This window comes from Aedes aegypti, chromosome 2, assembly GCF_002204515.2.
Source record: "Aedes aegypti strain LVP_AGWG chromosome 2, AaegL5.0 Primary Assembly, whole genome shotgun sequence".
In the NCBI taxonomy this organism is placed as follows: Eukaryota; Metazoa; Arthropoda; class Insecta; order Diptera; family Culicidae; genus Aedes; species Aedes aegypti.
Genome location: NC_035108.1, coordinates 306,231,428 through 306,259,160, shown reverse-complemented (window position 1 = coordinate 306,259,160; position 27,733 = coordinate 306,231,428). Strand labels below are relative to the sequence as shown.

Genomic DNA, 27,733 nt, shown 5'->3' with positions numbered 1-27,733 from the left:
GTGAAAAAATACGATAGGATAAATCTTCAATTCGCCATCTTTTCGACAACTGGCAATCAACTTTTATACTGAACAGATAAATGTTAAGAAATATTTCAAATTAATGCAGTTCTCTACATTCTAAATTCACCCAATACGTAGATTGGTTTATATACACATAGAATATATTTTCATTTCTAGTCATTTATGGCTAATATGTGTTGTTTTGAAGTCACTTTTAGGTCACTTTTTGGTCACTATTTGGTCACTATTTTCATCATTTTGGTCACTAAAGTCACTATTATTTTGCTGCCTGACTGCTACCAGCCCTGGCGATAGTTTAAAAAAAATTGTACCAATGCCGTCAAATTGACATTGATTCTTCATAAGGTCATCTGCATTGTCCGCCTTCTCTTCATCTTTGCTCTTTTATATTATTGCAGAAAACTGATTCACTTTTCGTATCATGTTTTTGTGCTGTAAGACAAAGAATCAGTACTTCTTGCTTCATAAACAAGAGATATTACGAATTTTTCAATTTGGTGAAGTTATAAGCGAGAAAAAGAGGATCGATGAAGAGAAATAGCTCATGTCATATCAGCCCTTTTGAAGGAACTGTGTTGAATTAGTCTTTTAAGTATGCTAAACCAAGCCATATTTTGAATTTTCAAGAGTATAAATTCAAAGAGCAAATAACCAATTACCACGAATCACAGTTTTTACGACTCCTATATACACAGTAATAAAATCTCGATAATTACTAAAATTGTATCTCTGATAGCTTACGAAAACGTTGAGCGTTTGGGCTAAGATTTAGTAATTCAAAGGTTAAAAATATTCTATCGTTGAAAATGTTCCCTTACATTCTGTATGTAACAATTCCAGCCAACAAAATCGTTTTTTTTTTTTTTATTAAAGATCAGTTTTCTCCGTAAGAATATTTTGAAACTTTCAGGGTGTGAAAGTTTTGTTGGATTCTTCCAGGATGAACTAGCCCAGGGCTAAAAATCTGGTTAATAAAGATAGAAAAAAAAGTTTTGTTGGGATCCTTATCATCGTATAAAAAATGAGGTTTCACGAGTTTCATCAATATTATGAATATTTTCAAGAATTCTGAACTTGAACAGATGCCTGAAAAAGAAATATTTTGCTAAGAAAACTCGCTTAGTTGTTCTAACTAACAGCAAAAGGCGGAAAATTTCCCAACCAAATCAATTCTACCATTTTTAAGCCATGAATTTTAAAATATGTGACGAAAAAACAGATAAAGTGTCCTTTATATATTGTCGAAATTCAACTTCGAAATAAAAAAAATCAAATATATCAAAGCTTCTTATAAAAGAATTGATGAAGTTTACACTTCAGTCGTCGCGCTGTTTTATGTCGTGCAACACTGCTAAATAAACCTCGCTTTTCGTTCACAACAGCAGCGCGGTTGTTCTGACGGTGGCAAACTGCGCGACGACTGGAATGTTAATGAAAGATAAAAAACATAAATTATTATGGAATTATGAGGTCAATATAACTATGTAAAAAAATCCAGTTTCCAAACGTAATGATGATGTGATGAAGAACAGCTGCTCCGCGCAACAATTATATTTAAGGACATTGTCCCAACTGTACAAAGATGACAGTCAATATGGCACCCATCAACTCTCTCAGATTCCTTCCCTCCAAACATTTCCCCTCATCCATACTCTCCCACATCTACAGAGAGCTTCTAAGAAAACTGAAAAATGTACCAACTAACCTGCTTAGAATGAGTATATTTTGTTACTCATATCAATACAGTGTATTTTCTATGCATCCGGACACATTCTGGATCATTACTATCAATAATTCTTTTGTTTTGTGCAGAATTAAATTCACTTCACGAATGCTACTTATTCTCTCACAACACTTGTATTTTCTCACAACAAAATATATTTCCGTTCGTAATTGCCTTTCCATACATCGCAGCACTATGAAATTTTGATGGAATACTCTATGTATTCCACATTTTCGGCTGGAGTAGATTTTTCAATGCAGGAAACTAATATTTCTCACTTTTGTGCTCGAACAAACTACGCGTAAAAAGCTCTCACGGAACCAAATGTATTACCCCGGTTTGTTTGTTTTGCGATTGTCAGTTAGATGTTGCTAGGGTTGTTGCTATGTATTTCAACAACATCCTGAGATCTTCAATTAAAATATGTAAACATAACACTACTACATATACTGATTCATCTCACGAATACTACGAAATACCTTAATGAGGACGCAGTGAACTTTCACCTTAATTTCAAAAAGTGCTCCGCCAGCCAAAAAGGCTGAAAACCTCTGATATAGCTGATAAGTCGGCATCCACAAATTACGTGGGCAAGCTCGAGGTGGTTTTTAAATCTATTGGGGAGCATATAATGGTAAAAAATGCGATATTTATAACAAGTACGATGGTCTAACGAGCTGATTCGTAGTGTAACTAAAACATATTTTTTCTTATTTTGGCGCAAAAAACCGCAAGTGAAGCCATTGTACATCGAATACTATGGAATATTTGTCACACATTTAGGGGTAAATGATCATTTTAGAGTGTTTCCCAGATATCTTGAACTACCTTTGAAAAAAATACTTAGTTTTGAAGGAGCTCTATGTTATACACTTCTTGACATTCTCGAATGGTAAACATGTCAAATATGGTTCAAAATAGCTTCAAAACAAAGCCTAAGGTATATTTTTTTAGAATGAGACCAGTTGAGAAAGATTTGGTCATGATTTAGTACAGAAACTGCAATTTCTATAGAACAAACTTCACGAAATTTGAAAAATTCAAAAGGGTCAATTTCAGCTGACATCTCTCCAGGTCACATGCTGTGAAAAATCGAAATATACACCAATCGATCTGAAACTTTGGAGAATTGTTATTCAATACTGAAGAAATCAAGAAAAAATATTCGAGAAGGAATTTGCAAACTTTATTTTTTTGACTTTGGGCCAGCCTTGGGCCACTGTGCAAACGGGAATCGAACCCAGACACCTTCAGCATGGCTTTGCTTTGTAGCCGCGGACTCTAACCATTCAGCTAAGGAAGCCGTTTATCTTATTCAGTGTGAATTTTAAGGATACAAATCTGAAACAGCTTTACCGATGGATGCTGATACTGTTACTAAAACGTGATCACATCAAACGGTGTTCTGGGCAGTGAATTAATTGTCACCTAACACGCAGCTACAAAGACATTGTCACCTCCTATTTTTGTTGCAACAATTTTGTTCCGCAACATGAGTTTATCATCACTTGAACAGAATATGACAAAGATCGATCACCACGTGCGCAGCGATTTTCTGGGCTCTGCATTGCAATTTTCGAGAACTTTTTCCGTGTTGGTAAACATTGACACATTATCAAGCAGCATCCATAAAACAAATTTGGTTTTGTGTTAAGAATAACTGATTATTCGCGAGTTGAAAAGGTTGGAACAATGTTGCACTCTGTGATTGTCATGACAATTTTGCTTTTGATTATGTTCTTATCCGCAACAGTTGCGACAAACGGTTGTGAGCGAGCTTGCTTTGTTGTTGGTTTTTCGTCTTTTTTGATGATAATTTGATTCACTGGTCCTGGAATAAACGAATCCTTAGATCCCTCAACGTGTGAGCATATCGTCCAAAGCAGCGCATAACTCAAGCAGTGATATCGCTTTCAAGTGGATACCGTGCGCCCATATCTCGGTAGGCGCCATCGACATCGCCATCACCCGCCGCGCCATCCTGCCATTGAAGCGTCCCAAAACAAGCGGGGATACGGACGACGAGCAGCTACATACATATCTTCCCGCGTGTATTTGGCACCGCGCGCGCAATTCTCAAGTATGTGAAACATTGGCGAGGAATTCAATAAGCAAATATCGTTGCGGTGTGTTTCAACGACGAGCACCTTCAAACCGCCCCGGACCAGCCACTTGCTCGTAGCAGATTTGGCCGGGCCGGGCAATCACAACTCGACGATGGGCCCATGTATGGTATTTCGCGGCTTTTAGAGAATTTACGACCCGCTTCAGACACTTCGAATGCGCTAGGGGTAAACGACGACGGTTGGCTGACAAATAACTAAGCACTGGACTTGTGATTGATAAAATAGTCATCAAGATAAGTGATGGGGACGGGACAGCCTGGGTGTAATTGAATTATTAATTCTTTTTCTTTCTTTGATGAACTCTGATTTGACTTTTATTCGATTTATGTTTGTTGTGTGATCAACGGCATGTTCTATGACTTATCTAACTTCTTGAGAACCAATAACCCATTCTCTATTAGTTTGTTCGTTTTGTTTTCCCAGAAATCTGGCGGCATGGTGCGATAGATCAAATTCATCAGTTCAACTAGTTGCGTCTGGAAAGAAGTTAATTGCCACTCGGATATGGCAGTGAATGATTCGTCAATGAAGCTATCCCTTATCGACTCGTTCTTTGAATTTACTCCACATTATATTCAATACTGCATACCATATGCAAGTTTCGATGCAGTTCTACTTCACAAATTTCCCAGGGATGTTACGAAGTCGCGCATCAAAAATGTGCTTGTTCCCGTTCAGTCGTGTCCTGAAGGCCCTCCATTAAATAATATGATGAAGAGATAAAAACGAAGAGCCTACAGCCCCGTGGACAACTGAAAGCGAATTGAAAGTGAAAACGGCGTCACAATGATGTTTCAATGTGGTTTGGCGCGCACAATCCAGTCCTCCCGCAGTTCCTCCCTTGCATCTTCAAACGAATTCAAGAAATTCGTTTATCATCGGTCGCGACTCCTGGCCTCCGTTCACCGAAAGTAAACGAATGCGTGGTGAGTGAAGGACGCATCGAAAGTGATCGAAATCGATGGTGTCGGGAAAAAATTCGCACGATGCCCACACTATCCGCCTGTAGCCGTAGTGCCATGTGGATCAAGGGTCTTCTTTTTGGAACGCGACCGGTCAATCACTTGGTCAATTGCTTCGGGGATGGTTCAATTTTCGATGAAATGTTAAGTGTTAGGCAAACGCACGGGGCATTGGAACAAATCACGATGGATTGTGCTCGGAGAGAGGTGTCCACATTGGATGGAACTTTGCGCTATTTTTCGCTTGAGGTTGTTGAGATTTCGTGAAGTGAGGATTTGTTTTGTTAAAGCGAAGGAAAGCGGTTGATTTCGTTTGGAGAACGATTGTAGGGGTGGTTATGGTTCAATGATATTGAAATATGAACAATTGCAGACAGACCGTGGGAACCGGACAGTAGACTTGGTATATAAATTGCGGTAGCAGGTCTCTTTCTAAAGCTTTGGTTACTGAAACTCGCTAATTGAAGGTCTCTGAAGACACTTTTTTTCATTTCCTGCTTGCAGTGAATCGGGTTCCAGAAATACGCTTAGTGATTTTTACGCGACTATTCCATTCTTATCAGATTCCTTGAGTTAATGCTTCGGGAACACTTCCAATGACGTATTTAGCCTTTTTTCCTGAAATGTATTGGCATGGACTCTTTCATAAATTATTCCATAGGTTTCTCCTCTAATTATTCTAGAAATTTGTTGAGAAATTTCTACAGGGATTTTTTGCATTCCCGTTTGAAGGAATTTCTACAGAGTTTGCTCTGGAAAATCCCCTCGTGTGTTAAAATACACTCAAATAAAGTTTAAAAAAAAAAAAAAAAATCTGGAAAATCCTTCATCTTTCTAATGCTACTTTCACCGGCTATTTTTCCGTGAAGGTCACCATGATTTTTTCCAGCACTGCATTCAAAGATCAACCCTGTAGTTCATATAAAGATTTCTCGAGTTAATTTTCAAATAAAATTTCTATCGAATTGCGAAACAATCATCTCCCCTATTCCGCCACATGATGTATTAAACGTACACAGAACAAACAGAATGTCCATTCTCATTATTCCACCATAAAAAACACAAACCATCATTCGTCTCAACTGTCTGATCAATGCGCCATCATCTCTGTTGATAATGGTAAAAAATACTTTTTCGTTAAAAATGAAATTTATTCGATCATTCAATTTGCACACCGACCGGCAAACGACCCCTCCGCTCCAATTTTCTGTCATCGAACTCGTCATAATTTGTTCGCTCTAGCGGAATTTGGGGCAAGTGTGCCACCTTAAGCAAATTGATCTCTAACTTTGTCTTAAGCTTATAAAATCCACCAATTTAGCCTCATGATGTTAGTTTCATATCTTTTCATAACCACTATGCCATTTAAAAAGAAAATTATTTCAAAAAGTATTAGTTTTGGAGCTTCTCAAATATCATCCAAAATAACCTATTTTTCGACACTATGGGGCAAGTGTGCCACCCATATGGGGCAAGACGGCCACCGAATGAACATCACATGTAATTCTACTCAGAGGCGTCGCGTCCACATGTGCAACATGTGCACTGCACAGGTGAGAGCTCGTTCATCCTAGCCTCCAACAATATGTACTACTTTTAAAGAACAATTCAATAATTTTCTTAATAAAATTAAATTTATTTCTTTTCAATTATCTCTCATTGATAGTTTGCAACGAAATTTTCATCTAGCAAAATATCTGTTGTTAAATTTTTGCTATGCAAATTAAATGAAAAAGCTGTTTCGTGCGACGCACGATATGGGACCTAAATTTTTCTTGGCGCTCGTCGCTATGCATGCTACGCAACTCTTCGTTCCACGCTACACTTCGTTGCTGTGACGTTGAAAACCAACGCGTGCACTCTCGTCGGGAAACACGCTGCCTTGTATTGTACACGCAGTTCTGTCTATGTGGAGAAAGCATTTTGAACTGCAAATGCGAGTGTGTAAGTAGCCAAAGCGTAAACTCCGGCCGGTGCACAGTCTTGCTACATCAACCAACTCGATCAGTGCAAGCGTGCGGATGAGAGAGATAAGAGAAAAATCGATCTACGGGAGAGATATGTTTCGCTTGCTCTTTTTTACCCTAGCGCCTTCAGCATTACCACGCTTGGGGTATGAAAGCAGGTCCAGTGCGATTTTTCCGATTTTTCAGGCGGCTGTCCGTAGGAAGTTTGTTCAAGCTTGGCACTCGCGCTGCTATTTTCTGTACAATACTGGTTAAAAACCTCGTTTTTAACATACAGTATTAGCGCGGTAGTACTTGCAAGCGATAGTCAATCAGATGACAACCTGAAAATTAACGTACCCTCCATCATCGCCAGCATCTTGGCGCTTGTTGTGTGTTTTAAAAGCCAGCATATTCCATGATGCGTGCACTCAGTACAGAATGCTACCGATCTTTTAGTTCTAGGTAAAGATATGTAAGCTATGATTACAGCAATATTGCGCATTTCTTTCATCACTGGACTATCGCAGAAGTTTTTACAAATGAGGAAACGCTAATGAAGGTGCGCAATTGCATCTAATCGGGTAGGTGTCTTCGGAGGACTTATTCTTCGCACAACAAAGAATAAGTGCTCTGAATACATCAACATGATTTGATGCTATCCCGCACCTTTATTCACACTTTCGCACTTATGAGACTGCACTTCGCAGTCCAGTGGTGAAATACCCAATATTGGCTAGAATCCAGTGCATTATAAATCGTCACTGATGACCCGCATAACTAGAATTATGTTCATACTCAATTTAACAATTTTACCATAATGATGACTAATCGTTAAAATTGAAAAATTGTTGGCTGAGTTGATAAATTAAACTAAACAACTCTATAAGTTTTAAATATTTTGAATCAACTGAAAGATCAGAAGAAAATTGTATTTGAAAACGACGTTTAACCACTGGATTATTAACATAAAAAAATGGTTTGAACCCAAGGTACCTAAAAATGACAAACATAAAATGACACTTAAATATAAGTGCACAGGTTGACAATTAGACCACGCGACGCCTCTGATTCTACTTCTAATGAAATTTTCTTTATTTCCTATAAATACTCCTTACAAAGCAGAGGCTAATAGATAATTTAAAAATATTTTTAAGTTTACCGTCATAAGGGGCTGCTTTATAACAAGGTTCAAAACATGCGTAACTCCCTATTACTCAATTCGAATAACTAAAATGGTTATTTTTGTATCCATTTAATACAATATATGTATTACCCTAATATTACGGCGAATATGTATAATATTAAACTAGATCAGCACTAAATAACGGTAAAATATTGATGAAGTTATATAAAACGATACTAAATAAGCCGAAAAACATGTTATTATTGAATATTTTGAGAAAAAATCACTTTAGGGGCAAAAATGTCAGTTATTCCCCTACTTTACTTCAGAAACTACTACTGGTGCCTCATTTTGGTTTATTATTATGATTTTGTTGATGACGTTTACATTTTTATAAATTTCACTCAAACAATTTTTGCTTACCAATTAGGTGGCACACTTGCCCCAATAAGTATACATTTCAACCAAACTGGATTTCGTATGTAAAACTAAATAATTTTTTCGTTCAAATGCCACAATAGCTTACATATTTGAATAGTTTCACGTTGTACAGAAAGTTAGAAAAATCTGGTAATAATTTACCCTCTACCATGCTATTTTGAAACAACGAAATCTTATAAAAATTTACTCAAATTTGGTTGTCTTTGCGCAAGTCGATGTAAATACGTGAAAAATAGAGCAATTTTCATCATATTTTGATCATTGTATTGTGAACTATAAGGGAACATATTGTTAAGCTCAAAGAGAAAATAAATATTATTGTTTTTATAAAAATCAGAGGTGGCACACTTGCCCCTATGGCACACTTGCCCCAAGTTCCGCTACCAGCCAGAATGTGTCATCTGGCTTGTCCTCGGTCAGCGATTCTCGCACCGAACTCTGTATCAATTATTGCGTTTAATGAATTCCATCCATTCTGGATCACGCGTACGCTACACATGAGCCCGAATAAACATGGCGATGGGTTCTCGTGCTCTTCACGTGGACATCATCGAACACTGGGTTTCCCCTTCTCAAACAGACAGACGCTAACGCGATAATCATCGGGGCTTTCTCCAATAACTACTACACTGTGAACTCTGGGCACTACTCGTCCTCCATGAGGGCCATCATTCATTCGATTGACAACGAACTCAAAACAATTTCAATTCAACTGGTACTTACTTGGTACCCCGCGCCGCACAGTGGTCCAGATTTGAATAAAAAACATGGCAAGAAGTACGCAATTTTAATATGTTTGTGACAACCATGTTTTGGATTTCAAAATTTTTCACCCTAATAGCCGTAGCGGTAAACGCGCAGCTATTGAGCAAGGCCAAGCTGAGGGTCGTGGGTTTGAATCCACTAGGTCAAGGATCTCTTCGTAAAGGATTTTTTTTTGAATTCCCAGGGCAAAAAGAATCTTCGTACCTGCCACACGATATACAAAAATGGTCAATCGATAAAGAAATCCTTCGGTTAATAACTGTGGCAGTGCTCATAAAAACACTAAGCTGAGAAGCAGGCTTTGTACTAGACGTAACGAAGAAGATGTTTTACCTTATTGCAAATATTAAGGTTTTTCGGGCATGTGCTTCTATTTAGGGTCAAAACATCAAATTGTTTTTTTAATTCTCGTATATGTTATACTTCTGATATTTGTATTTTGATTTAATTTTCAACTGGAAAACATATTCCAAAATTGAATCTTTCTAAGCTTTTTAGAAAACTGGACCTCTGTGCATCGTTGCGATAAGGGTTCTTGCTCAGTCGGAGTCAGTCGCAGGCGAAAGAGAAAGTAACAAATGCTATCGAAATTTCACACAGTTATTAATAGCAGCTACAATAGCACGACAACAGTAACATAATCAGACAGGAGCGAAGAACATCCACGTCCGCCGGTCCATTCTAATCTTAATTCAATTATTAATCGTTTAGTAATTTACTTCAATTGAGAGACGGTGTTGCTATAGTGTGAGACTGGTGCTTTTGCTATCTCTTGCCATGAGCAGCAGTCAAACGAATCGAGTGTGGCTTCTTTTGAAGATTCGAGCTTGCACCAATTGGAAAAGAATGCGCTTCGGAGGAATGTGATCCATTCTTCTGGCGTGGTTGATGTTTTATGGGATGATAAAAGATGACATTCAAAACGGTTGAATGGGGCGACAACCAATTGAGACAGTTTGTGGAACGTAAAAAAATTGAACTAAACCACTCTGTTCTTGTTGGCATAACGTATCAACTGGTGTCTGTTTCTGAACTTAGTTTTTGTAATTTGCACATATATTTTGTCAAAGTCGCTATTTTAGCATTTGTATATCGTTGATTTTGTTGGATGATCTTTATAGGGTGTCCATTCATACGGGAGATCCGGGAAAACCCCGGGAATTATTAGTGACCGGGAAAAATACGGGAAATACCCGGGAATTTGGAGAACTAGCCGGGAAGCTGAACTTGGCAAATTGTATATGAGATCTTTGTTGGAATCCTAACGGAAATCGAACCGATAACGGACGAGTTTTTAAAAATTATTTCTGAGAAAACACTGAAATGGTTATTAGTATATGGCTAATAAGATTTTCAGTGGATTCTAGAAAAGGTCCTTGGTGAATTCTTCCAATAATCCAAAACAAATTTCATGGCTAGTTCTTTGATGAATAGATAAATAACGAGATCCTTTAGGTCTTCGTAAGATTTTGTTAAGTTTTTGACAAGATTATTGATATATTGGTCAAATCTTTTGAAGATTACTTGGAAGATGCAATCTTGTGTTTATGTCAAAAGTTTTAGCCAGCTTCAAAGGAGAACAATAACATGTACTTGGCAATATTGTTTCTGTTAAAAGATCTTCTCTCGGATCCAACATGAGATTCATCAGATCAACAATTTCGCCATGAACCAGGCACAAGCCATGTCTAGCGCATAATACTTAAGTTATTCATAGAAGGTAATAGGTTGGCTATTGAACTTTACCCTTCTGTGGAGGTATAGATACACAGAGCAGACATTTATTTATATTATTCCAAAATTTCTTTGAACTTCCCATGACTTCCAGGGGAGACGGTTTGTAAGATATTTCAACAAATATTTTTTATCTTTTTGTCCAAAACTTTTTTAAAATGTAAACCGTTTTTTTCAATTGTATTAAACATAATTCATAAAAGAGTTAGACCAAGTCCTCCAAATTTGTTCACATCGTATGAAAAAAAAAATCAAAACGCAGGATCTTTTTGCAATCTGCTTTTTTTAATTTTTTGTACATCCGGGAAAATCCGGGAATTGGAAAACTGATTTTGAATGGACACCTTCTACAATCCCTTTTTCAACCAAAATGCTATCTTAAGTTACCTTCCAAATATTCCCAGAAAATCCACAAAGGTTCATTCCAGAGTTGTTGAATGAATTCGTGTTAAAATTTTTGAAAGAAATCTCACAATCCTACAAGAATTTATCAATGGGTAACCTAGACTTTACTACAAAAAGTCTTCCTGGCATTATTTGAGAAAATTCTATTACAAGAATTCCTCAATAAATTCGACCTGGGATTCTTATAAGGTTACTCTAATAATTTCTCTCAAAAATTCTCCAGAATTTCGTGATGAAATTTTCATCCAAATACTAATGCTGCAAGCCATGAAAATTGTCGAGTCATTTCTTAAGTAAAATCTCCATGGATTCTTAAAAACTTCATTCATTAATTTATTTCCAATTATTATAGTTATTACCCCGATCATTTATATACAAATTTATTCAGGAATTTCGTCCAATTTTTTCAAAGAATTTAGATGTCTTAGATATTTATCATCATTCAAATCCTAGGGAAGCCTTTTCAAGAGTTTTTTTTCCAGAGATTCTTGAAAAAATTTAACAAAATAAACTTTAAAACTTACATTTGTATTTGTATTTATATTTATATTCGATTAATCTGACATAACATTTATCCTAATAAATATAAGTAAAAGTAGCAAACAAAACGAACAACAAACGACAACACAAGTTCCATCAGAGTTTATGATAGGGCAGGCCTAAGTAAAGGGATAGGTAAAGGTAAAGTAGTTTTGAAGTATTTACTAAAATCAAATCAAATAAATTTCATAATTTCACCCATAATTTGTCCATCTTTACCACGCGTAATGAGTTAATTAATTTAATAACCATGCGGATTGGATTACCGAACAGCTCAATATAAGTGTCAGTTTATATTAGAGTGTACTGCCTCTCTGTAGTAGTCATGTCGTCACTTGAGTGAGAACGACACGTTGATAGCCTTCCCACATCTTTACTCTTCCGCAATACAGTTGTTGTGGAAGCGATGTAGGTACGATAGGCAAACAGTTTCAACACTAAATAAATCGCACTCGCTCGCTCCGCGTGTGTAGGAACAAGAGATGGATGGATATTGGTTATGAAAGGGGTCCGCGTGGTCTGTAGGGATTTGAATTCTAAACTTGTAACCAACTCAGTTATTGGGTCACCAAGTGGTTCGGCAGCTTAGTTGGTAAAGCGCTCGTCTAGCATACAAGAGTCCTGGGTTCAAATCCCAGCCGAGCACGTGGATTTTTTTTCATAATTTCACCCATAATTTGTCCATCTTTACCACGCGTAATGAGTTAATTAATTTAATAACCATGCGGATTGGATTACCGAACAGCTCAATATAAGTGTCAGTTTTTCAAATAAAAGCGTTAAAGCGATTCTTTTGAAATCCGGATTTCTTTAAAAATTCTGCCCTGAACGCTGTGAGTATGTTGTCCATGATGTTTTGAAAATCATTCTCAGAATTCTTTGACAAAATTCCATAGGATTTGGTCGGAATCTAAGCTAGTATTATTTGAAAATCCTGCCTCGGGTTTTTTAGAATGAGGTCCTGAATTTTGCGAGAATCCTGGACAGAGAGAAGTGTTCCCTGTTTCCCAGCATGAGCTGGGCATAGCTTTTATACTGATGAGTGATATGCAGAGGCGCGTGTTTGCCGATCAATGAGAGAATGTGCAAGTTGAGACTCAAAGACCGTTTCTTCAATATCAGCATAATCAACGTGCACAGCCCTCGCCTAGCACGTGACGATGACGATAAGGACGCTTTCTACGCGCATCTGGAACGTGAATACGACAGCTGCCCAAGCCATGATGTTAAAATCGTTATCGGAGATCTCAACGCTTAGGTTGGCCAGAAGGGGTAATTTAGAACGATTATAGGGAAGTTCAGCGCTCACCAGCTTATGAACGAAAACGGCCTTAGACTGATTGATTTCGCCGCCTCCAAGAACATGGCTATACGTAGTACCTACTTCCAGTACAGTCTCCCGTATCGGTACACCTGGGGATCACCCCAACAGACTGAATCGCAAATCGACCACGTTTTGATTGATGGAAGACACTTCTCGGACATTATCGACGTCAGAACCTATCGTGGCGCAATAATCGATTCGGACCACTATCTTGTGGCGATTAAAGTGCGCCAAAGACTTTCCGTTGTGAACAACATTCGGTACCGACGCCCTCCACGCCCTCCACGGTCTGGAAAGACTCAAGCTACCCGAAGTCGCAACTGACTACGCGCAAAGCCTTGAAGCAGCATTGCTGGAAGAGGGAGAGCTCACAGTCCTCTTGTGGACTGCTGGAGTTGTGTCAAAGCAGCCATTGACAACTCAGCGGAAGGTGCCATTGGGTTCGTGGAAGGAAATCGACGGAACGGTCGGTTCGACGAGGAGTGTCAGACGGTTTTCGACGAGAAGAATGCAGCGCGGGCGATTATGCTGCAGCAAGGCACCCGTCAAAATATGGAACGATACAAACAGAAGCGAAGACAGCAAACCTATCTATTCCGGGATAAAAAGCGCGGCCTGGGTGAGTTGGTGCGAAGAAATGGAGCAGCTGTATCGTTCTCAAGAAACGCGTAAGTTCTACAAGAAACTCAATGCATCCCGCAAAGGCTTTGTGCCGCGAGCCGAAATGCGCCGGGATAAGAATGAAGGTATCTTGACGGACGAACGTGAGGTGATTGAAAGATGGAAACAGCACTACGATGAACACCTTAATAGTGCAGAGGAAGAAGACCAAGGCAGCAGGAGGAATGGCTTCATCCGTACGGCGGATGAGGGAGACGTGCCAACTCCCACTATAGATGAAGTTAAGGATGCTATCAAATAGCTCAAGAACAACAAAGCAACTGGAAAGGATGGTATTGGAGCGGAACTTATTGAAATGGGCCCGGAAATGTTGGCCACTTGTCTGCACCGATTGATAGCCAGGATCTGGGATACAGAACAGCTACCGGAGGAGTGGAAGGATGGAGTAATATACCCAATATACAAAAAGGGTGACAAGTTAGAATGTGAGAACTATCGAGCGATCACCATTCTTAACGCAGCCTATAAAGTACTTTCCCAGATCATCTTCCGCCGTCTATCGCCACTGCGATTTGTGCAGATTTGTGGGAAGTTATCAAGCCGGTTTTGTGGACGAGCGATCGGCTACAGACTACTACTTTATGTTGCGGCAGATCCTCCAAAAGTGTCGTGAATATCAAGTCCCTACGCACCACCTCTTCAACGATTTCAAAGCGGCCTATGATACCATCGACCACGGAGATCAATGGAAGATTATGGACGAGAATGGTTTTCCCGGGAAACTGACTAGACTGATCAAGGCAACGATGGATAGTGTACAGTGCTGTGTGAAGATCGGGTGCATTATCGGACCCGTTTGAAACACGCAAAGGACTTCGACAAGGAGATGGTCTTTCCTGCCTCCTGTTTAATATTGCGCTAGAAGGTGTTATGAAACGGGTGGGCTTCAACATGCGGGGCACGATCTTCAATAAATCCAGCCAGTTCATCTGTTTTGCTGACGACGTGGACATTGTCGGAAAAATGTTCCAGGTGTTTCTGAACAGTATACCAGGTTGAAACATGAAGCAGATCGGGTTGGATTGAAGGTAAATACGTCGAAGACGAAATATCTGCTGGCTGGAGGAACCGAGCGCGATAGAGCTCGCATTGGTAGACGCGTGATGATCGACAGAGATGAGTTCGAGGTGATGGACGAATTTGTCTACCTCGGATCATTGATAACGTCGGATAACAACTGCAGCAGGGAAATTCGAAGACGTATCATTGTCGGAAGTCGTGCTTACTACGGACTCCACAAGACCTTGCGGTCTGGTAAACTTCATTTCCGTACTAAGTGTGTACCATGTACAAGACGCTGATAAGACCAGTATACCTTGGTAGTCCTCTACGGGCATGAGACGTGGACAATGCTCGAAGAGGACCCGCAAGCGCTAGGAGTTTTTGAACGACGTGTGCTTAGGACGATCTTCGGCGGAGTATGTGAGAACGGCGTATGGAGGAGAAGAAAGAACCATGAGCTACTCTACGGTGAACCCAGTATTCAGAAAGTCGCCAAAGCTGGAAGGGTACGTTGGTCGGAACACTGTGAGAATGTCGGACAAAAATCCCGCAAAAATGGTGTTCATCTCAAATCCGGCCGGTACAAGACAAAGGGGAGTGCAACGAGCTAGGTGGTTTGACCAAGTGGAGCAGGATCTTGGATGTGTGGGCGATCTACAAATTGGAGGGTAGCAGCCATGGACCGAGTTAGTTGGCGTAACATTGTGGCGCAGGTCATGTCTTGAAGGACGTAGCGCCATCAAAAGTAAAGTAAGTAAGTTCCCGGCAATTCCGTCAGGAGCACACCAATACTCATTTCCTGTATAAAAAATCCTGTTCTGTAATGTGAAGAAGTTTGTCCTACTTAAAATTCTGTAAGAATTTCCTTAAATATGTTTCAGAAGTTTTCTCACGACAATATCAAGGATTCGATGAAATCCTATTACGGCTTCTATGGCAATCTTGTCATTAGCTATATTTTGAAAACGAAACGATTGATTGAAAACAAATTGTTGGAGGATCAAAAATAATATTAATGATCTTCAAAAAAAAGCTTATAATTAAAGAATCTAAAGTTTGAATGTTCAAATGGTGGTGGAGCAGCGAAAAGGCCAAATATGAGAAAGGTCTTCAAGATCTTAACGGATCGCGGGTGGTACGTTGGGCAGGCCTGCGCTAGAAGTTTCTCTAGAAACTTTTAGGATCGTTCCAAAAAAAATCCCTTACAGTGTCTAAAAAATACTTAACATTTCCCTGGAAAAATACCTAGAAAATATCTTAAGAGGAAACTAATTCCTGAATGTATCCATAAAAAAATCCTAGTTGAAGTTTTGAAGATCCTGAACACAATATTGTAGGAAATTCTAAGAAGTCCCTTGAGGCATGCCCTGAGAAACTTGTTGATGAAGTCTTGAAGATGTTCTTAACGGGTATCTTTGAGCAATTGCTAGGAAAATCTAGAGAAAAATCACTAGATAAATTCGTGGAGAACTTAGGCCTTTCTTGAAAATTTTCTGAAAGGATCTTAGGACGAATTCCTGATGGACTCTCAGAGCTAATTTATGTTATTATTCGTACCATAATCCGGGGTAACATTGATCAGCGGGGTAACATTGATCGGTATGATCCTTCTCGTAAAAAGTTCGAATCATCATTTAATGATGAAATATTTTCAAAGCATGAATGGTTCCTCTCTTTCTTACATTCATAAGCTAATGAAAATTGAGGTTTTTGTGAAAACTACGTTTCGTTAATGCGTATATCTGTCAACTTTTTGAATCAATGATTTCTATCATTATGTATGACACTACCGAACATTCATGTCTCACACGAGTTCTGCAAATGGTATGAGCAAGGTAAATGCGATTATTACTAAAAATGTCATCGTCAAAAACGATTCCGTTGTCAAATCTTTTATAAATTTATTCAATTAAGCAAAATTTGCTACTATTAAGAATGCAGAATTTCCTTAGGAAATTGCCTACTTTTAGGCGTATTGCGTGGTACAAAGTGATTTTATTTTTGAAATAACTTAAAAAGTAAATGACTTGTAAATGTTTTGTATTCATATTCGGCTTCAGCGGCCATGATTTTAGTAAGCAAAGACATTTCCAATATTACCGAGCGTTGTTTACTTGGGTGATCAATGTTACCCCATATCAGCTAAATCAAAAAATCACTTAAAACATTTATTAAAACATGTTTAAATCTCTTGAAAACCAAAATACAGTATATAGTCACGATGGAAGCGAGTACTTGTTTAAAAAATATAAAACTTGCGATATTCGCATTTTTATATGAAACATTAAAGAAATATCCCAAAAACTGATCAATGTTACCCCGGATTACGGTACAAAAAATCCAAGTTAAATTATTGAAGGTATCTGAAATGGGATTCTTGGAGGAATTTATTGGGTTTATGGGGAGATTTAAACAGAAACAACTGCAGATTCGATACATTTAACTTGTATTTCATAATCAGCATGTTATATCCGCTCTCATTGGACCAACTACTTTCTTGTTTTCGCACTTACCTTGGGTCTCTCCACATGCAGATGTCGATTGACCAGTTACATGACGGTCCCACAGCACGTTTCTCGCAATTGCCACTAAATTTAATTAAAAAACCTTCCTCCACCTTGCTCTCATCATATCATAAGGATGGTAATTTAGTATGTCATCGACGGAAAGTGGACCCATCCCGGTTGTAACCGGTTACGATATGTTATCACCATCTATCTATTTGTTTAGTACGCTGAAGGGTACGGATCTCTGTCAAGGGATTTTTCCGATGGAATGCTTTTTGTTTGAATGGAAATGGAAAGCTAGTCCAATTATGATGATGATTTTCTAAGTGGTTTATTAAAAGGGTAGGTATTTCATCAACCTACTTTTTGCAAAATGTTTAAATGAAAGGGTGTTCGTATGTTTTGTGTAGGAAGGGAAGTTTGTAGGAAGGAAGTATGTAGGAAGTTTTCAATGTTCTTCTTTGTACTGAATTGTGAATTTAACAAAAATCGATTGAATTTCGCGTAAAAATCCAAAGAAAAAATTAATGAACAGAAATCAATCACTGCAGATACGCTGTTATGATACTCAGCGTGAGATTTGAATCATTACTTACCTAAATCATCTTGACATCTACATAATCTGAACAGCATCCCGGATGGGCCCGAAGCTTGCTCAATGGGCTTCTTTCCGTTCACATATAGGTATTTATTTTTATAGAATGATTGCCTTAAACCGACGTACAACTCGATGAAAACTTTCATGTTGACCAACCCACCGCAAGTGTCCCATTCCGTGTCCAAGTTGGCGAAGGAGTACGTATGTAGGTTCCACGCGCCCGCAACACGGCGACGTCAGAGTGGCACCGAAAAAGGCGTATATTTATGTGTTATTACCGGGATGATTATACGCTATTGATGGCCCTGTTTATAGCGGAGCCGGTCGCCTTTCGGGGTCGGACACTTTTCCAAACAACGTTGTTGCATGTCACTTGGGTGTTGGAGGTGCCAGAAAGGCCAGGCCAGAGGACGGCCAGCCATAGGTACCCAAGTGCTGTTATCGTAGATTGGATGTGTAGGGGATCTTGGGGTAATATGATCAAGTTGATGAAAACAGAAAGGAATTATTTTTTGTTCTTTTATAATAATATACACTCATCAATTTATATCTGCCTCTGTTTCACTCTGCATGGATTTTTTATGCTATTTGTCATTTCGTCTGGCTTGAAGTATAGCTAATTTTGAACCCAGTCGAAGTGACAGTTAGTGTTAAAAAATCACAGCAGAATGAAAGAGTGGCAGATATAAAATAGTCTTTAAAGTATAAATTTAAGTAATTCTCTGACTATTTCTATTTATAAGTGTACATGCTGAAACGAAAAATGTACATTTGTAAAATTCCAATTATAAAGTAACTTCAACTTGGCATTACGTTTAGTAGAATTTGAATTCAGAAGGCTGTTTTGGAGCTATGAAATACGGGTGGGCGTTTTTACCAACGAGTTGATTAGAGTTTTAGTCCTCTTTAGCTTTTTAAGAGCAAATCCAACGTTTTTTTTTTCGCTTGAACGCAAACTATGACAGTGCACAAGGTAACAGTCGGTGATAGTTTCGGACGTTTGGTTATTTTTCGACCTGAAAACACCACCCACCACCACAAAATTTTAACGAAAACAGCAAAAATTGTGTTTCAAATTTTCCATGAAAAAAAAACAAAGATGTATAGAGAGAAGCATTTATACACAATTTCTATAACCTGGTTGGAAAAAATCCTTCCAAACACGTCGTTTGTTCAAATCGAGACGTTTTGCCCTAATTCCCCCTAACGGATCCGTCCGTTGGCTGCAGGGTAAGCGAGTGAACGAGAGTTTCACGACCGACATGAGAATTTCGTGATGTCATGCCGCTTCTGGATTCAAACTTCTTCCTCAGACCGACCCGAAGTTGGCTTCTTTGATGCTCATAGCTTTACATTGATAGCCCGTCATTGCTCTAGCTCAGCTAGCAACAGGCAAGAAAGTTTAGGCAGCAGTTGTAGCGTTAGCGTGTGAATCGGCCGTCCGGATTAAGGTGAAGCGGCGTGTAAGTCAAAGAATCATTAGAATCATCATTGATGTAATAGTAGTAGTGTCGCCTTTCCATTTATATTTTCAAAACAAACAAAAAATATAACATTTGTGTTAAGCATATTTTTATGTAAACACATGGGAAGTTTAGTAGATTGGCGAGTATTGGAAATCAAAATCAACTCTTCAATTGTACATATCAAAAGAAAACATTACAATTTAATGAAGGGCAACGAAATTTCTCTGTTTTTAATTATATTTATCGCATATTTTTGTTATGCATCGGTACGGTTTATGTTTGCAAGGGATGACGGTGTTGCCAGGTGATTGGTGACAGATTTTTCTAGCAATTGTTATATGCTTGTTTTCGGAACATTTGCTGCATATCATAAAAACTTATCATTTTGCAAATAGTTTTCCATCATTAAATGCTATGATTTTACAGATAGCAACTCTGACATCACTGCGCTCAACGATCGCGATGATTGTGCACACACGATAGACGCGTCCCGACGCATCGCACTGTGGAGCTTTTCAATTATTTTGGGTGGTCCAAATTGATAAACTCTTGGTATGATTTTATGCTTCGTAGAGATGGTTTTTGTAATTTGAGAGAATCGAAAAACAAACAACGTATGAATTTCAAGTTTCTATGCTTTGCCCAACCTATCTGCACTGAAAATTATTACAACAGAAAAAAAGTTGGATATTTTAGACTATAAACACAGGCATGTCTCAGTGTGCGGTGGCGGCGTCGATTCGCAGCAAGTGAAAACCACCGCCATAATAGTTTTGAGTGTTGCGGTTGATAAAACTTTATAAATATTTGATTCCCGTATGAAATGTGTTCCTTTAAGGGAAGTGAATGAAAGATTTGTTTAGTGGAAGTGTAGTGAACGCAATATGAAATCCAAAACACAAATGTTTGCTGCAGAATTATTATGGAAAAGGTAAGCACCTTCTATTTACAAGTGTAGTTGTGTGAGGCAATGAAATGCGGCATAAAATCGAAGATTTTTTTTGAGAATATAAATCTCATGTATATTGTCGCTAAATTGATAATGCTGTACCTGAAAGTGTTGATTAAATATTGAAATACCACCTGAAGCATTTTTCTTCGCATAAATTATCCATTGAATCAGGTGATAAGCAGTAATATTTCATCGATGTTGCAAATACCAATACTATCATAACAATATGTTAATGATTTTGGAAGAAGCCATTTTGTGATGACGCACCAAAAGGCCTTAAAGGAACATGCACTAGAAATTGTTAGTACCTGGTGTGGAAAATCTCTCACTCCTATGGAAGGAATTAAAACCACCGGTAGCTCAGAAAGAGGTGTGATTGCTGTTTATAATCAGCAAGCACAAAGTATTATTTGATAGCGGACACATTGGCGCCGGGCTCGGGGATGAGAGTTTTGCTTAAACAACGCCGTTATGGTTTAGTATGGGTCTCTTGACTAAAGTTTAAGTTTGTTTAACTTTGCTACGAAATGAAGGTCTTTTGTTTTATCGCAGATAAAGGTTACGATTTGGTTATTTAACGAAGTGACTTTTGATGCAACATTTAATGGGTTCTTCCCAAATGTCTTAGAAAAAAGAATCGATTCCTTTTAAATTAAATAAATAAGGTAAAAACTTCCTTAGTGGAGGTACAGTGGATCCACAATTAAGAATCGTCCACAATTTATGAATCAGCTGACTTTAAATGACAAAATAACAACAAAAATCAACACAAAACATCACGTAAACAATTTTACTCAAAATAAATTATAAGTGAAAATGTTTCCGTGATGTTTTGTGCTATTTTTTACTGGTATTTTGTCCTTTGAAGGCAGCTGATTCATAAATTGTGGGTGATTCTTAATTGTGGATTCACTGTAGTTCTAGATGTGGAGGTAGTGTATTTTAACATGCTCCACTCTATTTAATAACTAAGGAGCCGGATCCTATTCTTGGCGCTTTTGATTCACTTCGGCAGTGGGTTTTTTTTTGAAAAGTACAAAGATAATATTTGGCCACAATATGCGTCGTACTCATACGCTTCTAAGCGCAAAGTTTCAGATAATTCTGTCGAGAAAAACCCACCATGCCGAAGTGAATCATGGAAGTGATCAAGTAGCTCTGCACCCTATGTGATATTTTTCCATGGTGTACGATGCAAAAATGATACAAGCAATCAAATAATATCCACGAAACTTAATCGTTATGCTATTTAAATCCATTATTTTGCTCAAAAACTTTGCTTCTTTGCATCCATAGTTGTGCTTGAGAACCCATAGTGGAGGGTACCATAAGATATCAATGGATTGCGCCATTAAAGGAACCATGTTTCAAACATACCTCCACTAAAATAACAGAGTTCCTATTATTGGTCCAAGACTCCGGCAACGAAATTTTAAATAAACCGTGATTTTCTAAGGATTTGAAATCTATCGGTGGATAAGTTAAAATTCAATGTTTTATAATTTTATCAGCAAGTTTCAGCAGTTTTCTCTTAGGTGCACCAGGCATTACTAATGGTTCATTTGCCCTACTCTTCAGAATATTCGCAAAAAAACAGTTTCTAATTTGTTTGCCACTTACAGGGATGTATTTAGGACAGCGATGCAGAAGTGTCTAGCAGAAGGCTGCTTCCCAGGGAGGTGGAAGGGCAGAAGCTGGTGTTGCTGCCAAAACCGCCAGGAGATCCTGCTTCATATAGACCAATATGCTTGTTAGATACTCTTGGTAAACTTTTGGATAAAGTCATCCTCGGCAGGCTGACGATCTACACAGAAGGCGAGAACGGATTGCCGAAAAGGCAGTTCGGATTCCCTAAACAGACTTTGACGGTCGATATTATTCGGACGGTCATCGCATGCGCGGAGAAAGCATCCAAGCACAAGAGGAGAGACAATCGATACTGCGTAGTGGTAACGATAGATGTTAAGAACGCGTTCAACAGTGTCAGTTGGCAGGCTATCGCCGCAGCCCTACACAGAATGGGTTCCCGAATATCTGTGTAAAGTTCTGCAAAGCTACTTTCAGAACCGGGTAGTGGTTTTCGATACAAACCAGGAACGGATGTCAACGTCGAGGAGTCGCGATCGTCGGGTTCGCAGACGACGTCGTTCTTGCGATAACTGGCGAGACTGCGGAGAAAGTGGAGATACTGACGGCGGAATCGCTAAGCATCATTGCATCGTGGATGATCGAAGTCAAACTGCAGTAGGCTCATCGCAAACGGAGAGTGTTCTTGGTCGGAGGACACACAATCTCATCGAAACGCTCTCTAAAGCACCTTGGAATAATGGTCGACGACAGGCTAAACTTCAACAGCCTGCGAAAAGACAGCGAAAGCAGCTAACACTGTAGCTAGGATCATGCTCAACATTGGAGGACCAAAAAGCAGTACGAAGCGTCATATTGAGATATGAAGTCCCGACTTGGACTGCAGAGTTGAGAACCAAACGTAAAGAAGCTGGCAGGTACGTTCCGACTCATGGCTATACGAGTGGCGAGTGCCTACCGCCACTATATCGTCGGAGGCAGTGTGCGTTATCGCCGGAATGATGATTCCCATTTGCATCATCACTCTGGCAGAGGACATAGCATGCTATCAGCGAAGGGATACAAGAAATGTTAGGAATACCATCAGAATGGATGCAATGGACAAGTGGCAGCAGGAGAGGAATAACTCGGAGAAACGAAGGTAGATCCACAGGCTCATTCCTAACGTGGTCGGTGTGGACGACCAGAAAACATGGAGAAGTTAACTACTTCCTGACCCTGTTTTTGTCAGGCCATGGATGCTTCCGGAAATATCTGCACAGATTCGGACATTGAACGCTTTTTTCTAAGTTCATTTTCACATTTTGTTTCGTCCCGTACACTCGTACAAAGTAAGTCGAATCAATCCGTAGCAACTGTCAAATCAACATTCGTTATCATAAGCTAAGTCGCATAAGACCATAGGTTAGTTCGGTAGAAAATTTATACACTCGCATTGTATACTATTATTCATCACATAATATATATGTACATAACTTTGTTATTTTTCAACCGATTTCAAAACTTTAAGCACCATTTTCTTTCAAATTAAATTTATAAAAATTTTGTAGAACATCGAAATTGTCTAAAATCAAAACTTGTCTTAGTTAGAGATACTTTTATCCAAATTTTTCCTCATTTTGCTAAAAAAATCATTTTTGTTTGACCATAACTGCAATAAACTAAATCGATTCCAAATCTTTTGTCATACTTTTGAAGCAAATTTATTTGTTTTCAAACTGTACATACAACATTTTTTTCTAAAAAATATTTTTGACTTAGGTATTCAACAAAAACTACCCAAAAACGATTTTTCAATAAAAAAATCAAATTTCTTTGGATTATTTATGTTTGTTTAGCCGAAAATAGCATTTTTTCTATAAAACTTAAATATGTAAAGCATCTACGAGTTGAATAGTGCATATAGTTTTTAACATATGCAAACTTAATTTTGTTTCAAAATTATTTAAAAATTGTTGCAAATTCCTTCCCAAAGGTTTAACAAATGAGAAAAATCAGTTTCAGCTTAAGAGACAATATTTATCTGCCAAAGATTTGACAAAACTGGCATTTTTCGTTAAATTCTCGTTGAGGATTCTCTTTTAATGTGATTTGAATTCACACGAATTTTTGGTTTTGAGAACTTTTGAAAAATAAGCCGCACCCTAATGTACACGCATATCGCCTCCACTTTTGTACGTAGAAGGCCTGTTCGCGACATCTTAGAAGTGAAATGTTGCACGTGCAAAGCCTCCAGGTGATTTAGTTATAGGTACATTTTGGTAGTCTGGGTATTTGACTGCCCTCGTTTCAACGATATATGAAGCGAGATGATGTCAACCGCAAGCGTGCTAAATCTGGACAACATCGTACAGAACATGTGCCAGCATGAAAGCACTTGGAATGCCGTGAACAGAGGGATATCACAGATTATGTCGTCGCTGCAAAGGAGATAGCGTGAAGATTAGAGAGCTCCGGGCCGCGATCGAAGTAGGCTAGATCCTCCGACGGGGACTAGATCGAGTAGATCGGACGTAGTGTAGTATCGGTAATAAGTCATCGAGGCGCCTGCACACCAGAATTGCAGAACCGACCCTGGCACTTGGCTGACCAACGTCGGAGTCGGAGTAGGCTGAGTCCACCGCTGGGGTCTAGCTGAGTAATTCGCGAAACAGCACCGGTAAATGGTCGTCGGGGCGTCTGTGAATCGGAAGTTTCCCTCCACCAGAATTGCAGGATCGACCTTGGCATCTGCCCGACCAGCTTCGGAGTAGACCACGTCCACCGTCGGGGACTAGTTGAGTAGATCGCGTAGTAGCACCGACAAAAGGTCGTCGAGGTACCTGTAAATCGGAAGTTTCTCACCACCGGAATCGCAGGGGGGAAATCTTCGTCGGAATAGGATAGATCTACCACCGGGGATTACTCTGAGTAGTACGTAGCGTATCACCGGCTTGAGGAAGACCCTAGAATATTGGTAGTTGGATACTGTTGTATATAAAAAGTGAAGATTTTACCCTACCATTCTATTCAAAAAGTTACACTTTTTCTTGTAAATTATAACGCATGAGCCCCTCTTCTTCTTTTATGAAGTTATTTGTTATTTTGTACTATAGAGAATGATGTTGCATCGCTCCAAAATTCTCCCTTTAAAAACACTACTTATTCCATACGCATTCGCACGGTACCCACACTATTCACAATTGACTGCAGCGTTTTCTGGGACATGTCATGCAAATTTCCCGAGTACCTACTTATGCACTCTCTGAACGGCAAAACCGAAGGATATTTATTGCGGCTTGCCACCAGCCGCCCCACGTGAATCAATGCAATGTCTGGCTGCATTTAAATTTTGGTTACCGCTCTGTTTTATGTCGAAAGCATTTGGCAATTGTAGGGGAAGGGGTGGTAAAATGAACACCTTAAGGCAATCATCTTGTTTCTGATAGACAAATGAGGAAGTTGTGTAGTTCTATCGCATAACACTGAAAATAGGGATGTAATCTATAGCAGCAACATGGATTCAGACTAAAATAGCTTAATTTTCACACATTTTCATCGTTATCAAAAAGCGATGCAAATGTTCATTTTACCTGCACTATGTGGGTAAAATGAACAGCAGTTGGTGGTAAAATGAACACCACGCAAAAACCGTGAGCAAAACAAATATTTCTGAACATTTTCATTGCCCCACCGAAAATACATCCATTAATGATTGTAACCCATTCAAAAAGAATTATAAAGGTATCAGGTTTGACATCATATCATAACAATATTCACCTCACTGAAAAACCTCAAGCCTTTCGAGCTAAAAGTTACGTCAGTTCTAATTTTCAAACGTGGTTTTCTAAAATCTTTGTTTTTGTTGATATTTTCACTTCAATTGACCTCCGTATCAACTCGAACACTCAGATTTATGCTCTAAATCGTCCGTGCGTGATAAAAATTCATCGAAATTTGTTTTTTCTCGGTAAAAGGAACGGTGTTCATTTAACCACCCCTGTTCATTTTACCACCACTTCCCCTACACTCCGTTATGAGAAGGGGAAATGGCTAGGCGTTTGACACAGTCATTCAATTGGGTAACAGGCTTCGAGGTTACCCCTATTTCGCAGAATTAAAACTAATTTACATTGTGTGGCGCTCCCTCTTTAATCTGTACTAATCTGGTGCTTTTCGTTTTCTTCTTTATTGCAGAATTGACTTCAACAAGGTAAGTTCTCAACCAGCATGATGGCAGCAGATTAGGAAGCTTCTATGGAACTGAAAAGTGGTGTTTTTCAGAACAAGTGGTTTAGAGAGGAGGTAATACAAGAATATTGTGTTCGAGTTTCACAGCTCGACCAGAATAACAGCTTTTTTCGTAGTACGGTACGAAAATGGTTCAAAAAACTATGATTCTGTTCTATTATTTTGTTTGTGCACGGTACAAAATGTTTGTTTCTGTTTATGACAACAGTTTTTCAAATGAAATTGTTTAGCTATTGGAATCGAATAGTTATCAATATAATAATAATGTATAATATAATTGAGGAAATTCAATTCAATTTCTAGTATCAAATGTACCTGATTAAATCATGCTGAACATTTTTGAGAAATTTCAAATATACAGGCGATGATGGGCACCTACGTCAATTCAGATGACAATATAAGTCAGCATCATCGCAAAGGTCAAATTGAATGGCAGTTAGAATCTGAAAAACGAAACCGGGACCCAGGAAATGCTGGTATCTACAAAAGAAACACTAGCCGTCGAAGCCGTAAATTATCCTATTTTTCGACAGGATGCAAATTAAAAACCCCTGTCGCATGTTTTCTCCTTATCGTTCAATAGCGATTCCATTTGTATATTTCATTTTTATGCCATTCAAATATATTTTCTCTCTTCCTCAAATCTACATTCTGCACATTCTTCAAACATTCAACCGAACCTCCCATTTTGGGTGGCACCTCGCGCGGAGAATGCGTGAGTTAAATTAATTACCCATTTATCGTGGTCCTATCGCATTCGCACGTGAATTCCATCACGGTTCGTTCATGCTGTGCGTTCGGGGCCGAGTTGACCCTTGGGCACACTTGAAGGTCACCACGAGCACCGGTACTTACTTTTACGATCTCCCGGTATCGTTTTAGCCATAAGGTATTCTTTTAGCCATAAGTTTTTTTTTCTGAAGAACTTGCACATATCGCCTATTACAATAGTTGTTATCTACCACCTCAAGTTCATCTTCTATTGTCTACATTAATCCTTGGAATCCGTCAATCGATATCTAATATCGTAAATCGATATATGCCTTATACGTTGTTTTTATAGGTTACTTGAATCAATTACATATAAAATACAAGCAGGGTGACCAGCGCACCGGGAAATCGGGAAAACCGGGAAAAAGCCGGGAATTTCGAATCACCGGGAGAAAACCGGGAAACATACGGGAATTTCAATTAGTACCGGGAAAATTTTGCATACCAAGTAATGTTTTAACCAGCACAATCTATACCAGTGCTTCCCAAACTTTTTCAACTTTCGCCCCCTTGAGGCCCTCTAATATGTGATTCACATATTTTAATTAGGCGCTGTACGCCAAAAAATTTCCTTAACTCGCATATCCGCATAATTTTCAGAAATTGTGAATAATAAATGTTTGATGTTTCTGGGAACGCATTTTTATCCAATCCAAATACCCTGAAACATATATGAAAATCCAGAATGTTTTTCAACTCATTGTTCAATGCAATTTTTCTAACACCAAGAAAACTCGATTTTTTTCGGAAGTTCTGAAAGTTCAAATCTGACGCATCTCTAAAAATTCTTCAAATGTATTTTTAAAACACTTTTTAAAAATAC

General features: G+C 38.7%; 1 protein-coding gene across 3 annotated transcripts in view; it reads left to right on the top strand.

Moving 5' to 3' along the window:
* The window catches only part of LOC23687432 (fibrous sheath CABYR-binding protein), a 330,422-nt gene that overhangs the window by 21,116 nt on the left and 281,573 nt on the right, over positions 1 to 27,733 (top strand). For all 3 annotated transcript variants that reach the window (XM_021845617.1, XM_021845614.1, XM_021845618.1), the window contains exon 2: positions 26,086 to 26,101. The gene's annotated coding sequence lies outside the window, so the exon portion shown is untranslated. The remainder of the gene's footprint in view (positions 1 to 26,085; positions 26,102 to 27,733) is intronic.